The sequence below is a fragment of the Hyperolius riggenbachi genome, chromosome 9, assembly GCF_040937935.1.
Source record: "Hyperolius riggenbachi isolate aHypRig1 chromosome 9, aHypRig1.pri, whole genome shotgun sequence".
In the NCBI taxonomy this organism is placed as follows: Eukaryota; Metazoa; Chordata; class Amphibia; order Anura; family Hyperoliidae; genus Hyperolius; species Hyperolius riggenbachi.
Window position 1 is genome coordinate 273,590,511 of NC_090654.1, and position 16,717 is coordinate 273,607,227.

Here is a 16,717-nt window from a genome sequence, read left to right on the forward strand (position 1 = left end):
TATATTTGGCCTCGCAGCCATAACAGTCCTCCAGTTCTTAAAGTGGACCTGAACTCAGAACTCCTTCTCTGCATTAAAAGAGAAGCAACAGCAAAATAACCTTTACAGAAAAACATTTCTTTGTTACAGCTTATAGAGCTCCTCAGAGCTGTTTGCAGTGTGGTTACTTTCTGGTTTGCTGGGAGCACAGAAAGGGTCAACCTCCTGTATTTACATATTAGCTCGCAAATCAGCAGACAGCTGGGAGATCAAATTACACTGGATCTTTACTTGCTGAGAAGGGAGAATTGGGCTGTTCTCTATAAACACTCACAGGATGGATTTTTCTATTTTCCATTTCTCCTGTGCAAGTTCAGGTCCGCTTAAAAGTGACCTTGATGTAAACATTAGTGAACTGCATGCTATGTAAGCTCCCTACCAACACAAGCCCGCCACCACAAAACGAGGATTGGCTGACATGCGGCATCTGGACCCGGCCCCAGGGATGCTGTTGTCACGCACGGTGACCACAGATTCAATACTTTATAGCAGAATTACGTTAATGTCTGGCATAACATGCAAATAGAAATCCATCTCACAACTCTTCATTGGCATTATATGGTTATCCTACCTGCCTTTTACTCCAAATAATGTCATCTGTGTGAAAATGACAAGGCACAAGGTTTACACCAATACATATGGTTTGAAAAATATATGCTTCTCCCTTGTACAGGAATATACTCTTTCAGATGTGGGTGATCTGCAGATGATGCCGGGTTTAGAATACAGAACAGACGCTCCAGCTGAGGCTGGGAGAGGAGATTAGATGGGGGGGGGGGGGGGGGGATTACACGCCATCCTGGGGGTCTCACCTTCCTGAAATCTGCACAGAGCAGGGGGGATAAAAAATGGCTGCCATCCAACTGCACTGTGAACAGATATTTTGTACAGAGTGCTCCAGCCAAAATCCGAAGCACAGAATGTGGCTGAAATACAGACGAGAGGCAGTGGGCAGGGGTCTCAACACACTTATGGGGGGGAGGCATTATAAATGGGTAAAGATGATGACATCATTAAAAATGGGTTAATTTTAATTATAAAGGGGAAACGCCTAAATAACGGGGACAAAACTGGGATACAGAAATGGAGGAACTATAAATCAGGGAACTGAGTTAAGCGTTTTAACCTACATTCTGTCTGAGCAGTTTCCCTGATTCTTTAGGTACAAATAACTACCTTGATTAATATGTCAAATAAAATGTAGAAAACACAATGTGTAGTGATATTGTTTGTCAGGGAACAGTATTTCTACACAGTGTAATGGGGTGTGTGGAGTCAATTTGCTAGACTCTGTACCTGAATGGCTTAACTTGTAAATGTCTGGGAAGCGAAACAAGGCGGGGCCAGAACGTGAGGAGGGAAGACGTAAGTAAAGGGGGCCATAAATAGATGACCACCGGATTTGACCATCAGACAGATTAGCCTCAGACCAAAACTGATCTGAGAGGGATCAAATCTGATGCAGAGTATAGGGAGCAGAGCGTACACTCAGGGTATACACCAGCGCGTGCCATCTTCTCTTCATCCCTGCCAGGTGACCCTCCCTGTCTCTCGTCTCCCGGGGCTCCTGGGTCAGCAATCTCCCCCCAATTTTTTTTCCAGCCGGTTGCCATGAATAAGTAGCCAGGTGGGGCGCAACTGAGGGAATGCAGGACTGGTGTTTCCCTGCTTATAGCATAGGAGGCGGCGTATGACAGCCGGGTGCTCCCCAAAATTAACCGGGTGGAGCACCCGGCTAAAAGAGTCTAGGGAGAACTTTAAAAACTAGCGGCACTGTGGTACATACCTCAGGTGACCACTAGAGGCCTCTAGCGTTCATCACGTGGCACATGTGCCCGGGGAGACAATAAGGAAGGCTCCCTGCACACTGCAAATCTGTTTTCTGATTCTGATTCCGATTTTCCCTGAATACATTCAACAGAAAAACTGATCAAAAAACGCAGCATGCAGTAAAGATTAAAAATCGGAATCAGAGGTAAAAACTGATTAAAAAGCGGAATCTGAATCGGAAATGCATTCAGTGTGCAAGAGGCCGAAAGAAGACACTGGGTCGGGCAGAGAAGCTCTGCTGCCAATACACTGGTCATCCCGTAAAAAAACCGCAGCTATCAAAGTGTTTCCAACCAGTCACTGATCAAACGATATCTTCCACTAGGTGTGATCGAATGGCTGGATATCGACGGCAAAAAAATATGCGTATAGCCCATTCAACTACTCAAATACCGCCCCTTCCGTCCCCCCCCAATCAAGGGGTCTCTCCTGTCAGAGATTCAGGTGACAACTTCTCAGTTCCCCCGAAATCCCTGCTCTGCACACCTGTCACAGCCACTACTGGGGTTCACCAGCATTAAGACGTGTTTCCACTGAGTCTTGGCCCATCTGACTTTTCATGGAACAATGTTCTGGGATGATCTGGGTGAGTGTCAGATCACAGCTGTTCTATAGGCAAATGCATCTGACAGCGTTTGGCTTTCCCTGCGGGGAGCGTGGAGACGGCAGAGACGAGGACTGAAGATCTCCAGCAGATTATAAGCTCTGGAAGCAATTAGTGGGGCCTGCGCTCTGTGGACTATTTGCTGGGGAGACGAGACATCAATCAGGTGCAGATGTGACAGTTACGCTGCCGGCAGCCGGGATATTGTGTCTCATTCACATGATAAATACAATGATCGGAGGTCCGTAGCGTCTCGCCTGTCAGTATCGCTGAGGAGCAATGCAGCTCATATACATAACACACCGCAGGGCCAGCAGTCCCCGACAGCTCATACTCCTGCATCTCATATACATAACACACCGCAGGGCCAGCAGTCCCCGACAGCTCCTACTCCTGCATCTCATACACATAACACACCGCAGGGCCAGCAGTCCCCGACAGCTCATACTCCTGCATCTCATATACATAACACACTGCAGGGCCAGCAGTCCCCGACAGCTCATACTCTTGCATCTCATATACATAACACACCGCAGGGCCAGCAGTCCGACAGCTCATACTCCTGCATCTCATACACATAACACACCGCAGGGCCAGCAGTCCCCGACAGCTCATACTCCTGCATCTCATACACATAACACACCGCAGGGCCAGCAGTCCCCGACAGCTCATACTCCTGCATCTCATATACATAACAAACCGCAGGGCCAGCAGTCCCCGACAGCTCCTACTCCTGCATCTCATATACATAACACACTGCAGGGCCAGCAGTCCCCGACAGCTCATACTCCTGCGTCTCATATACATAACACACCGCAGGGCCAGCAGTCCCCGACAGCTCATACTCCTGCATCTCATATACATAACACACCGCAGGGCCAGCAGTCCCCGACAGCTCATACTCCTGCATCTCATATACATAACAAACCGCAGGGCCAGCAGTCCCCGACAGCTCCTACTCCTGCATCTCATATACATAACACACGGCAGGGCCAGCAGTCCCCGACAGCTCATACTCCTGCGTCTCATATACATAACACACCGCAGGGCCAGCAGTCCCCGACAGCTCATACTCCTGCATCTCATATACATAACACACCGCAGGGCCAGCAGTCCCCGACAGCTCATACTCCTGCATCTCATACACATAACACACCGCAGGGCCAGCAGTCCACGACAGCTCATACTCCTGCATCTCATATACATAACACACCGCAGGGCCAGCAGTCCCCGACAGCTCATACTCCTGCATCTCATATACATAACACACCGCAGGGCCAGCAGTCCCCGACAGCTCATACTCCTGCATCTCATATACATAACACACCGCAGGGCCAGCAGTCCCCGACAGCTCATACTCCTGCATCTCACACACATAACACACCGCAGGGCCAGCAGTCCCCGACAGCTCATACTCCTGCATCTCATATACATAACACACCGCAGGGCCAGCAGTCTGACAGCTCATACTCCTGCATCTCATATACATAACACACCGCAGGGCCAGCAGTCCCCGACAGCTCATACTCCTGTATCTCATATACATAACACACCGCAGGGCCAGCAGTCCCCGACAGCTCATACTCTTGCATCTCATATACATAACACACCGCAGGGCCAGCAGTCCCCGACAGCTCATACTCTTGCATCTCATATACATAACACACCGCAGGGCCAGCAGTCTGACAGCTCATACTCCTGCATCTCATACACATAACACACCGCAGGGCCAGCAGTCCACGACAGCTCATACTCCTGTATCTCATATACATAACACACCGCAGGGCCAGCAGTCCCCGACAGCTCATACTCTTGCATCTCATATACATAACACACCGCAGGGCCAGCAGTCCCCGACAGCTCATACTCTTGCATCTCATACACATAACACACCGCAGGGCCAGCAGTCTGACAGCTCATACTCCTGCATCTCATATACATAACACACCGCAGGGCCAGCAGTCCCCGACAGCTCATACTCCTGCATCTCATATACATAACAAACCGCAGGGCCAGCAGTCCCCGACAGCTCCTACTCCTGCATCTCATATACATAACACACGGCAGGGCCAGCAGTCCCCGACAGCTCATACTCCTGCGTCTCATATACATAACACACCGCAGGGCCAGCAGTCCCCGACAGCTCATACTCCTGCATCTCATATACATAACACACCGCAGGGCCAGCAGTCCCCGACAGCTCATACTCCTGCATCTCATACACATAACACACCGCAGGGCCAGCAGTCCACGACAGCTCATACTCCTGCATCTCATATACATAACACACCGCAGGGCCAGCAGTCCCCGACAGCTCATACTCCTGCATCTCATATACATAACACACCGCAGGGCCAGCAGTCCCCGACAGCTCATACTCCTGCATCTCATATACATAACACACCGCAGGGCCAGCAGTCCCCGACAGCTCATACTCCTGCATCTCACACACATAACACACCGCAGGGCCAGCAGTCCCCGACAGCTCATACTCCTGCATCTCATATACATAACACACCGCAGGGCCAGCAGTCTGACAGCTCATACTCCTGCATCTCATATACATAACACACCGCAGGGCCAGCAGTCCCCGACAGCTCATACTCCTGTATCTCATATACATAACACACCGCAGGGCCAGCAGTCCCCGACAGCTCATACTCTTGCATCTCATATACATAACACACCGCAGGGCCAGCAGTCCCCGACAGCTCATACTCTTGCATCTCATATACATAACACACCGCAGGGCCAGCAGTCTGACAGCTCATACTCCTGCATCTCATACACATAACACACCGCAGGGCCAGCAGTCCACGACAGCTCATACTCCTGTATCTCATATACATAACACACCGCAGGGCCAGCAGTCCCCGACAGCTCATACTCTTGCATCTCATATACATAACACACCGCAGGGCCAGCAGTCCCCGACAGCTCATACTCTTGCATCTCATACACATAACACACCGCAGGGCCAGCAGTCTGACAGCTCATACTCCTGCATCTCATACACATAACACACCGCAGGGCCAGCAGTCTGACAGCTCATACTCCTGCATCTCATATACATAACACACCGCAGGGCCAGCAGTCCCCGACAGCTCATACTCCTGTATCTCATATACATAACACACCGCAGGGCCAGCAGTCCCCGACAGCTCATACTCTTGCATCTCATATACATAACACACCGCAGGGCCAGCAGTCCCCGACAGCTCATACTCTTGCATCTCATATACATAACACACCGCAGGGCCAGCAGTCCCCGACAGCTCATACTCCTGCATCTCATACACATAACACACCGCAGGGCCAGCAGTCCCCGACAGCTCATACTCCTGCATCTCATATACATAACACACCGCAGGGCCAGCAGTCCCCGACAGCTCATACTCCTGCATCTCATACACATAACACACCGCAGGGCCAGCAGTCCCCGACAGCTCATACTCCTGCATCTCATACACATAACACACCGCAGGGCCAGCAGTCCACGACAGCTCATACTCCTGCATCTCATATACATAACACACCGCAGGGCCAGCAGTCTGACAGCTCATACTCCTGCATCTCATATACATAACACACCGCAGGGCCAGCAGTCCCCGACAGCTCATACTCCTGCATCTCATATACATAACACACCGCAGGGCCAGCAGTCCCCGACAGCTCATACTCCTGCATCTCATACACATAACACACCGCAGGGCCAGCAGTCCCCGACAGCTCATACTCTTGCATCTCATATATATAACACACCGCAGGGCCAGCAGTCCCCGACAGCTCATACTCCTGCATCTCATATACATAACACACCGCAGGGCCAGCAGTCCCCGACAGCTCATACTCCTGCATCTCATATACATAACACACCGCAGGGCCAGCAGTCCCCGACAGCTCATACTCCTGCATCTCATATACATAACACACCGCAGGGCCAGCAGTCCCCGACAGCTCATACTCCTGCATCTCATATACATAACACACCGCAGGGCCAGCAGTCCCCGACAGCTCATACTCCTGCATCTCATATACATAACACACTGCAGGGCCAGCAGTCCCCGACAGCTCATACTCCTGCGTCTCATATACATAACACACCGCAGGGCCAGCAGTCCCCGACAGCTCATACTCCTGTATCTCATATACATAACACACCGCAGGGCCAGCAGTCCCCGACAGCTCATACTCTTGCATCTCATATACATAACACACCGCAGGGCCAGCAGTCCCCGACAGCTCATACTCCTGCATCTCATATACATAACACACCGCAGGGCCAGCAGTCCCCGACAGCTCATACTCTTGCATCTCATACACATAACACACCGCAGGGCCAGCAGTCCCCGACAGCTCATACTCCTGCATCTCATATACATAACACACCGCAGGGCCAGCAGTCCCCGACAGCTCATACTCCTGCATCTCATATACATAACACACCGCAGGGCCAGCAGTCCCCGACAGCTCATACTCTTGCATCTCATATACATAACACACCGCAGGGCCAGCAGTCCCCGACAGCTCATACTCCTGCATCTCATACACATAACACACCGCAGGGCCAGCAGTCCACGACAGCTCATACTCCTGCATCTCATATACATAACACACCGCAGGGCCAGCAGTCTGACAGCTCATACTCCTGCATCTCATATACATAACACACCGCAGGGCCAGCAGTCCCCGACAGCTCATACTCTTGCATCTCATATACATAACACACCGCAGGGCCAGCAGTCCCCGACAGCTCATACTCTTGCATCTCATACACATAACACACCGCAGGGCCAGCAGTCTGACAGCTCATACTCCTGCATCTCATACACATAACACACCGCAGGGCCAGCAGTCTGACAGCTCATACTCCTGCATCTCATATACATAACACACCGCAGGGCCAGCAGTCCCCGACAGCTCATACTCCTGTATCTCATATACATAACACACCGCAGGGCCAGCAGTCCCCGACAGCTCATACTCTTGCATCTCATATACATAACACACCGCAGGGCCAGCAGTCCCCGACAGCTCATACTCTTGCATCTCATATACATAACACACCGCAGGGCCAGCAGTCCCCGACAGCTCATACTCTTGCATCTCATATACATAACACACCGCAGGGCCAGCAGTCTGACAGCTCATACTCCTGCATCTCATATACATAACACACCGCAGGGCCAGCAGTCCCCGACAGCTCATACTCCTGCATCTCATATACATAACACACCGCAGGGCCAGCAGTCCCCGACAGCTCATACTCCTGCATCTCATACACATAACACACCGCAGGGCCAGCAGTCCCCGACAGCTCATACTCTTGCATCTCATATATATAACACACCGCAGGGCCAGCAGTCCCCGACAGCTCATACTCCTGCATCTCATATACATAACACACCGCAGGGCCAGCAGTCCCCGACAGCTCATACTCCTGCATCTCATATACATAACACACCGCAGGGCCAGCAGTCCCCGACAGCTCATACTCCTGCATCTCATATACATAACACACCGCAGGGCCAGCAGTCCCCGACAGCTCATACTCCTGCATCTCATATACATAACACACCGCAGGGCCAGCAGTCCCCGACAGCTCATACTCCTGCATCTCATATACATAACACACTGCAGGGCCAGCAGTCCCCGACAGCTCATACTCCTGCGTCTCATATACATAACACACCGCAGGGCCAGCAGTCCCCGACAGCTCATACTCCTGTATCTCATATACATAACACACCGCAGGGCCAGCAGTCCCCGACAGCTCATACTCTTGCATCTCATATACATAACACACCGCAGGGCCAGCAGTCCCCGACAGCTCATACTCCTGCATCTCATATACATAACACACCGCAGGGCCAGCAGTCCCCGACAGCTCATACTCTTGCATCTCATACACATAACACACCGCAGGGCCAGCAGTCCCCGACAGCTCATACTCCTGCATCTCATATACATAACACACCGCAGGGCCAGCAGTCCCCGACAGCTCATACTCCTGCATCTCATATACATAACACACCGCAGGGCCAGCAGTCCCCGACAGCTCATACTCTTGCATCTCATATACATAACACACCGCAGGGCCAGCAGTCCCCGACAGCTCATACTCCTGCATCTCATACACATAACACACCGCAGGGCCAGCAGTCCACGACAGCTCATACTCCTGCATCTCATATACATAACACACCGCAGGGCCAGCAGTCTGACAGCTCATACTCCTGCATCTCATATACATAACACACCGCAGGGCCAGCAGTCCCCGACAGCTCATACTCCTGCATCTCATATACATAACACACCGCAGGGCCAGCAGTCCCCGACAGCTCATACTCCTGCATCTCATACACATAACACACCGCAGGGCCAGCAGTCCCCGACAGCTCATACTCTTGCATCTCATATACATAACACACCGCAGGGCCAGCAGTCCCCGACAGCTCATACTCCTGCATCTCATATACATAACACACCGCAGGGCCAGCAGTCCCCGACAGCTCATACTCCTGCATCTCATATACATAACACACCGCAGGGCCAGCAGTCCCCGACAGCTCATACTCCTGCATCTCATATACATAACACACCGCAGGGCCAGCAGTCCCCGACAGCTCATACTCCTGCATCTCATATACATAACACACCGCAGGGCCAGCAGTCCCCGACAGCTCATACTCCTGCATCTCATACACATAACACACCGCAGGGCCAGCAGTCCACGACAGCTCATACTCCTGCATCTCATATACATAACACACCGCAGGGCCAGCAGTCTGACAGCTCATACTCCTGCATCTCATATAAATAACACACCGCAGGGCCAGCAGTCCCCGACAGCTCATACTCCTGCATCTCATATACATAACACACCGCAGGGCCAGCAGTCCCCGACAGCTCATACTCCTGCATCTCATATACATAACACACCGCAGGGCCAGCAGTCCCCGACAGCTCATACTCCTGCATCTCATATACATAACACACCGCAGGGCCAGCAGTCCCCGACAGCTCATACTCCTGCATCTCATACACATAACACACCGCAGGGCCAGCAGTCCACGACAGCTCATACTCCTGCATCTCATATACATAACACACCGCAGGGCCAGCAGTCTGACAGCTCATACTCCTGCATCTCATATACATAACACACCGCAGGGCCAGCAGTCCCCGACAGCTCATACTCCTGCATCTCATATACATAACACACCGCAGGGCCAGCAGTCCCCGACAGCTCATACTCCTGCATCTCATACACATAACACACCGCAGGGCCAGCAGTCCCCGACAGCTCATACTCCTGCATCTCATATACATAACACACCGCAGGGCCAGCAGTCCCCGACAGCTCATACTCCTGCATCTCATACACATAACACACCGCAGGGCCAGCAGTCCCCGACAGCTCATACTCCTGCATCTCATATACATAACACACCGCAGGGCCAGCAGTCCCCGACAGCTCATACTCCTGCATCTCATATACATAACACACCGCAGGGCCAGCAGTCCCCGACAGCTCATACTCCTGCATCTCATATACATAACACACCGCAGGGCCAGCAGTCCCCGACAGCTCATACTCCTGCATCTCATACACATAACACACCGCAGGGCCAGCAGTCCCCGACAGCTCATACTCCTGCATCTCATACACATAACACACCGCAGGGCCAGCAGTCCCCGACAGCTCATACTCCTGCATCTCATACACATAACACACCGCAGGGCCAGCAGTCCCCGACAGCTCATACTCCTGCATCTCATATACATAACACACCGCAGGGCCAGCAGTCCCCGACAGCTCATACTCCTGCATCTCATACACATAACACACCGCAGGGCCAGCAGTCCCCGACAGCTCATACTCCTGCATCTCATATACATAACACACCGCAGGGCCAGCAGTCCCCGACAGCTCATACTCCTGTATCTCATATACATAACACACCGCAGGGCCAGCAGTCCCCGACAGCTCATACTCCTGCATCTCATACACATAACACACCGCAGGGCCAGCAGTCCACGACAGCTCATACTCCTGCATCTCATATACATAACACACCGCAGGGCCAGCAGTCCCCGACAGCTCATACTCCTGCATCTCATACACATAACACACCGCAGGGCCAGCAGTCCCCGACAGCTCATACTCCTGCATCTCATATACATAACACACCGCAGGGCCAGCAGTCCCCGACAGCTCATACTCCTGCATCTCATATACATAACACACCGCAGGGCCAGCAGTCCCCGACAGCTCATACTCCTGCATCTCATATACATAACACACCGCAGGGCCAGCAGTCCCCGACAGCTCATACTCCTGTATCTCATATACATAACACACCGCAGGGCCAGCAGTCCCCGACAGCTCATACTCCTGCATCTCATACACATAACACACCGCAGGGCCAGCAGTCTGACAGCTCATACTCCTGCATCTCATATACATAACACACCGCAGGGCCAGCAGTCCCCGACAGCTCATACTCCTGCATCTCATATACATAACACACCGCAGGGCCAGCAGTCCCCGACAGCTCATACTCCTGCATCTCATACACATAACACACCGCAGGGCCAGCAGTCCACGACAGCTCATACTCCTGCATCTCATATACATAACACACCGCAGGGCCAGCAGTCTGACAGCTCATACTCCTGCATCTCATATACATAACACACCGCAGGGCCAGCAGTCCCCGACAGCTCATACTCTTGCATCTCATATACATAACACACCGCAGGGCCAGCAGTCCCCGACAGCTCATACTCCTGCATCTCATACACATAACACACCGCAGGGCCAGCAGTCCACGACAGCTCATACTCCTGCATCTCATATACATAACACACCGCAGGGCCAGCAGTCTGACAGCTCATACTCCTGCATCTCATATACATAACACACCGCAGGGCCAGCAGTCCCCGACAGCTCATACTCCTGCATCTCATATACATAACACACCGCAGGGCCAGCAGTCCCCGACAGCTCATACTCCTGCATCTCATATACATAACACACCGCAGGGCCAGCAGTCCCCGACAGCTCATACTCTTGCATCTCATATACATAACACACCGCAGGGCCAGCAGTCCCCGACAGCTCATACTCCTGCATCTCATACACATAACACACCGCAGGGCCAGCAGTCCACGACAGCTCATACTCCTGCATCTCATATACATAACACACCGCAGGGCCAGCAGTCTGACAGCTCATACTCCTGCATCTCATATACATAACACACCGCAGGGCCAGCAGTCCCCGACAGCTCATACTCCTGCATCTCATATACATAACACACCGCAGGGCCAGCAGTCCCCGACAGCTCATACTCCTGCATCTCATACACATAACACACCGCAGGGCCAGCAGTCCCCGACAGCTCATACTCCTGCATCTCATATACATAACACACCGCAGGGCCAGCAGTCCCCGACAGCTCATACTCCTGCATCTCATATACATAACACACCGCAGGGCCAGCAGTCCCCGACAGCTCATACTCCTGCATCTCATATACATAACACACCGCAGGGCCAGCAGTCCCCGACAGCTCATACTCCTGCATCTCATATACATAACACACCGCAGGGCCAGCAGTCCCCGACAGCTCATACTCCTGCATCTCATATACATAACACACCGCAGGGCCAGCAGTCCCCGACAGCTCATACTCCTGCATCTCATATACATAACACACTGCAGGGCCAGCAGTCCCCGACAGCTCATACTCCTGCGTCTCATATACATAACACACCGCAGGGCCAGCAGTCCCCGACAGCTCATACTCCTGTATCTCATATACATAACACACCGCAGGGCCAGCAGTCCCCGACAGCTCATACTCTTGCATCTCATATACATAACACACCGCAGGGCCAGCAGTCCCCGACAGCTCATACTCCTGCATCTCATATACATAACACACCGCAGGGCCAGCAGTCCCCGACAGCTCATACTCTTGCATCTCATACACATAACACACCGCAGGGCCAGCAGTCCCCGACAGCTCATACTCCTGCATCTCATATACATAACACACCGCAGGGCCAGCAGTCCCCGACAGCTCATACTCCTGCATCTCATATACATAACACACCGCAGGGCCAGCAGTCCCCGACAGCTCATACTCTTGCATCTCATATACATAACACACCGCAGGGCCAGCAGTCCCCGACAGCTCATACTCCTGCATCTCATACACATAACACACCGCAGGGCCAGCAGTCCACGACAGCTCATACTCCTGCATCTCATATACATAACACACCGCAGGGCCAGCAGTCTGACAGCTCATACTCCTGCATCTCATATACATAACACACCGCAGGGCCAGCAGTCCCCGACAGCTCATACTCCTGCATCTCATATACATAACACACCGCAGGGCCAGCAGTCCCCGACAGCTCATACTCCTGCATCTCATACACATAACACACCGCAGGGCCAGCAGTCCCCGACAGCTCATACTCTTGCATCTCATATACATAACACACCGCAGGGCCAGCAGTCCCCGACAGCTCATACTCCTGCATCTCATATACATAACACACCGCAGGGCCAGCAGTCCCCGACAGCTCATACTCCTGCATCTCATATACATAACACACCGCAGGGCCAGCAGTCCCCGACAGCTCATACTCCTGCATCTCATATACATAACACACCGCAGGGCCAGCAGTCCCCGACAGCTCATACTCCTGCATCTCATATACATAACACACCGCAGGGCCAGCAGTCCCCGACAGCTCATACTCCTGCATCTCATACACATAACACACCGCAGGGCCAGCAGTCCACGACAGCTCATACTCCTGCATCTCATATACATAACACACCGCAGGGCCAGCAGTCTGACAGCTCATACTCCTGCATCTCATATAAATAACACACCGCAGGGCCAGCAGTCCCCGACAGCTCATACTCCTGCATCTCATATACATAACACACCGCAGGGCCAGCAGTCCCCGACAGCTCATACTCCTGCATCTCATATACATAACACACCGCAGGGCCAGCAGTCCCCGACAGCTCATACTCCTGCATCTCATATACATAACACACCGCAGGGCCAGCAGTCCCCGACAGCTCATACTCCTGCATCTCATACACATAACACACCGCAGGGCCAGCAGTCCACGACAGCTCATACTCCTGCATCTCATATACATAACACACCGCAGGGCCAGCAGTCTGACAGCTCATACTCCTGCATCTCATATACATAACACACCGCAGGGCCAGCAGTCCCCGACAGCTCATACTCCTGCATCTCATATACATAACACACCGCAGGGCCAGCAGTCCCCGACAGCTCATACTCCTGCATCTCATACACATAACACACCGCAGGGCCAGCAGTCCCCGACAGCTCATACTCCTGCATCTCATATACATAACACACCGCAGGGCCAGCAGTCCCCGACAGCTCATACTCCTGCATCTCATACACATAACACACCGCAGGGCCAGCAGTCCCCGACAGCTCATACTCCTGCATCTCATATACATAACACACCGCAGGGCCAGCAGTCCCCGACAGCTCATACTCCTGCATCTCATATACATAACACACCGCAGGGCCAGCAGTCCCCGACAGCTCATACTCCTGCATCTCATATACATAACACACCGCAGGGCCAGCAGTCCCCGACAGCTCATACTCCTGCATCTCATATACATAACACACCGCAGGGCCAGCAGTCCCTGACAGCTCATACTCCTGCATCTCATATACATAACACACCGCAGGGCCAGCAGTCCCCGACAGCTCATACTCCTGCATCTCATATACATAACACACCGCAGGGCCAGCAGTCCCCGACAGCTCATACTCTTGCATCTCATATACATGACACACCGCAGGGCCAGCAGTCCCCGACAGCTCATACTCCTGCATCTCATATACATAACACACCGCAGGGCCAGCAGTCCCCGACAGCTCATACTCTTGCATCTCATATACATAACACACCGCAGGGCCAGCAGTCCCCGACAGCTCATACTCCTGCATCTCATACACATAACACACCGCAGGGCCAGCAGTCCACGACAGCTCATACTCCTGCATCTCATATACATAACACACCGCAGGGCCAGCAGTCTGAAAGCTCATACTCCTGCATCTCATATACATAACACACCGCAGGGCCAGCAGTCCCCGACAGCTCATACTCCTGCATCTCATATACATAACACACCGCAGGGCCAGCAGTCCCCGACAGCTCATACTCCTGTATCTCATACACATAACACACCGCAGGGCCAGCAGTCCCCGACAGCTCATACTCCTGCATCTCATATACATAACACACCGCAGGGCCAGCAGTCCCCGACAGCTCATACTCCTGCATCTCATATACATAACACACCGCAGGGCCAGCAGTCCCCGACAGCTCATACTCCTGCATCTCATACACAACACACCGCAGGGCCAGCAGTCCCCGACAGCTCATACTCCTGCATCTCATATACATAACACACCGCAGGGCCAGCAGTCCCCGACAGCTCATACTCCTGCATCTCATATACATAACACACCGCAGAGCCAGCAGTCCCCGACAGCTCATACTCCTGCATCTCATATACATAACACACCGCAGGGCCAGCAGTCCCCGACAGCTCATACTCCTGCATCTCATATACATAACACACCGCAGGGCCAACAGTCCCCGACATTTACCATCACAAAAACGGCTCTGCATTCAACAATTGAGCCTCTCAATAAACAAACGAAAACGGTCAATTCATTTTCAGCTTAAAGCGGACCTGAACTCAGGACTTCCTGCAGTGTGTCTACTTCCTGCTTTCGTGGAAGCAGACATAGGGTTAACATCCTGTTTTTACAAATTAGCTGCTCTGCCGAGGCAGTCAGCTGACACAGCTGAGAGATCAAATTACAGTTGTGATCAGTCACATATAAGGTTGAATTACACAGGCTAAACTCTGTAAACACATACAGAATGCATTTTATTATTATTTAGTATTTATATAGAGCCAACATATTCATAGTTACATAGTTATTTTGGTTGAAAAAAGACATACGTCCATCGAGTTCAACCAGAACTCTTCGACAGCGCTAAAAGATTATATTGTCTTGTCACGTAACTGTACCTGAGAGGAGCTCACAATCTAATCCCTGCCATAGTCATATGTCTATATTGTGTGGTATATGTATCAGTCTAGGGCAAATTTAAGGGGGGACCCAGTTAACTTATCTGTAGGTTTTTGGGATATGGGAGGAAACTCCTACAGACACAGGGAGAACATACAAACTTCCTGCAGATGTTGACCTGGCTGGGATTTGAACCATGGATGCAGCGCTGCAAGGTAAGTGTGCTAGCCACTACATCACCGTCCAGCCTTTCTCTAGGCTTTCCTTCTGGCCTGTGCAAGAGTTCAGGTACAGTCTATGCATTTTGTAAAACATTTCATATAAATTGATACTGAACAACTAGGCTGCGCTGTCCCCAATGATCATAAATTTACTCCCACACGTTATCACAATTCAGTCACAGTAGGCCTTAAATTCCTTGTAATGTCCACAGACTTCAATGGGATCGCTGTCACACTTTTCCAAAGATAAATATCAATACAATTGCTGGACTGCGCTCTCCGAATTCCTATAACAACACAAAATTGCACATAGCGTAACTCTGTTTGTATATATTCACACACCACCCGTGCTTAAGTGATCAGAGTGCAACACACGTGCCCACACGCTCCTTCTCTGAATCTGCTCACCGGATTTTTGCCACCTCAAACAACAGGTGGATCTAGCGTTTGCATAAATTCCAATCAAGGCACTTGTTCTCTTAGATCTTCATCTTTTCTTTAATGTAAAATTCCTCAATAAAACATATAAAAGCACAATAGTGTAATCCAGTTTAAAAAGTTGGCCACAATACCCGCGCACCAATGCGCACTCCCGTGATACTTTCTTGTAATTTAGCACATCGTAAAACCTCAACAGCAAGGTCTGCCCGTCTGCTGTTGAGGTTTTACGATGTGCTTAATTACAAGAAAGTATCACGGGAGTGCGCATTGGTGCGCGGGTATTGTGGCCAATTTTTTAAACTGGATTACACTATTGTGCTTTTATATGTTTTATTGAGGAATTTTACATTAAAGAAAAGATGAAGATCTAAGAGAACAAGTGCCTTGATTGGAATTTATGCAAACGCTAGATCCACCTGTTGTTTGAGGTGGCAAAAATCCGG

The 16,717-nt window shown here is 51.5% G+C and overlaps 1 protein-coding gene across 3 annotated transcripts in view; it reads right to left on the reverse strand.

The window, feature by feature from the left end:
* The window catches only part of TRIP11 (thyroid hormone receptor interactor 11), a 113,369-nt gene that overhangs the window by 6,784 nt on the left and 89,868 nt on the right, over positions 1–16,717 (reverse strand). The gene's annotated exons all lie outside the window — the stretch shown is intronic.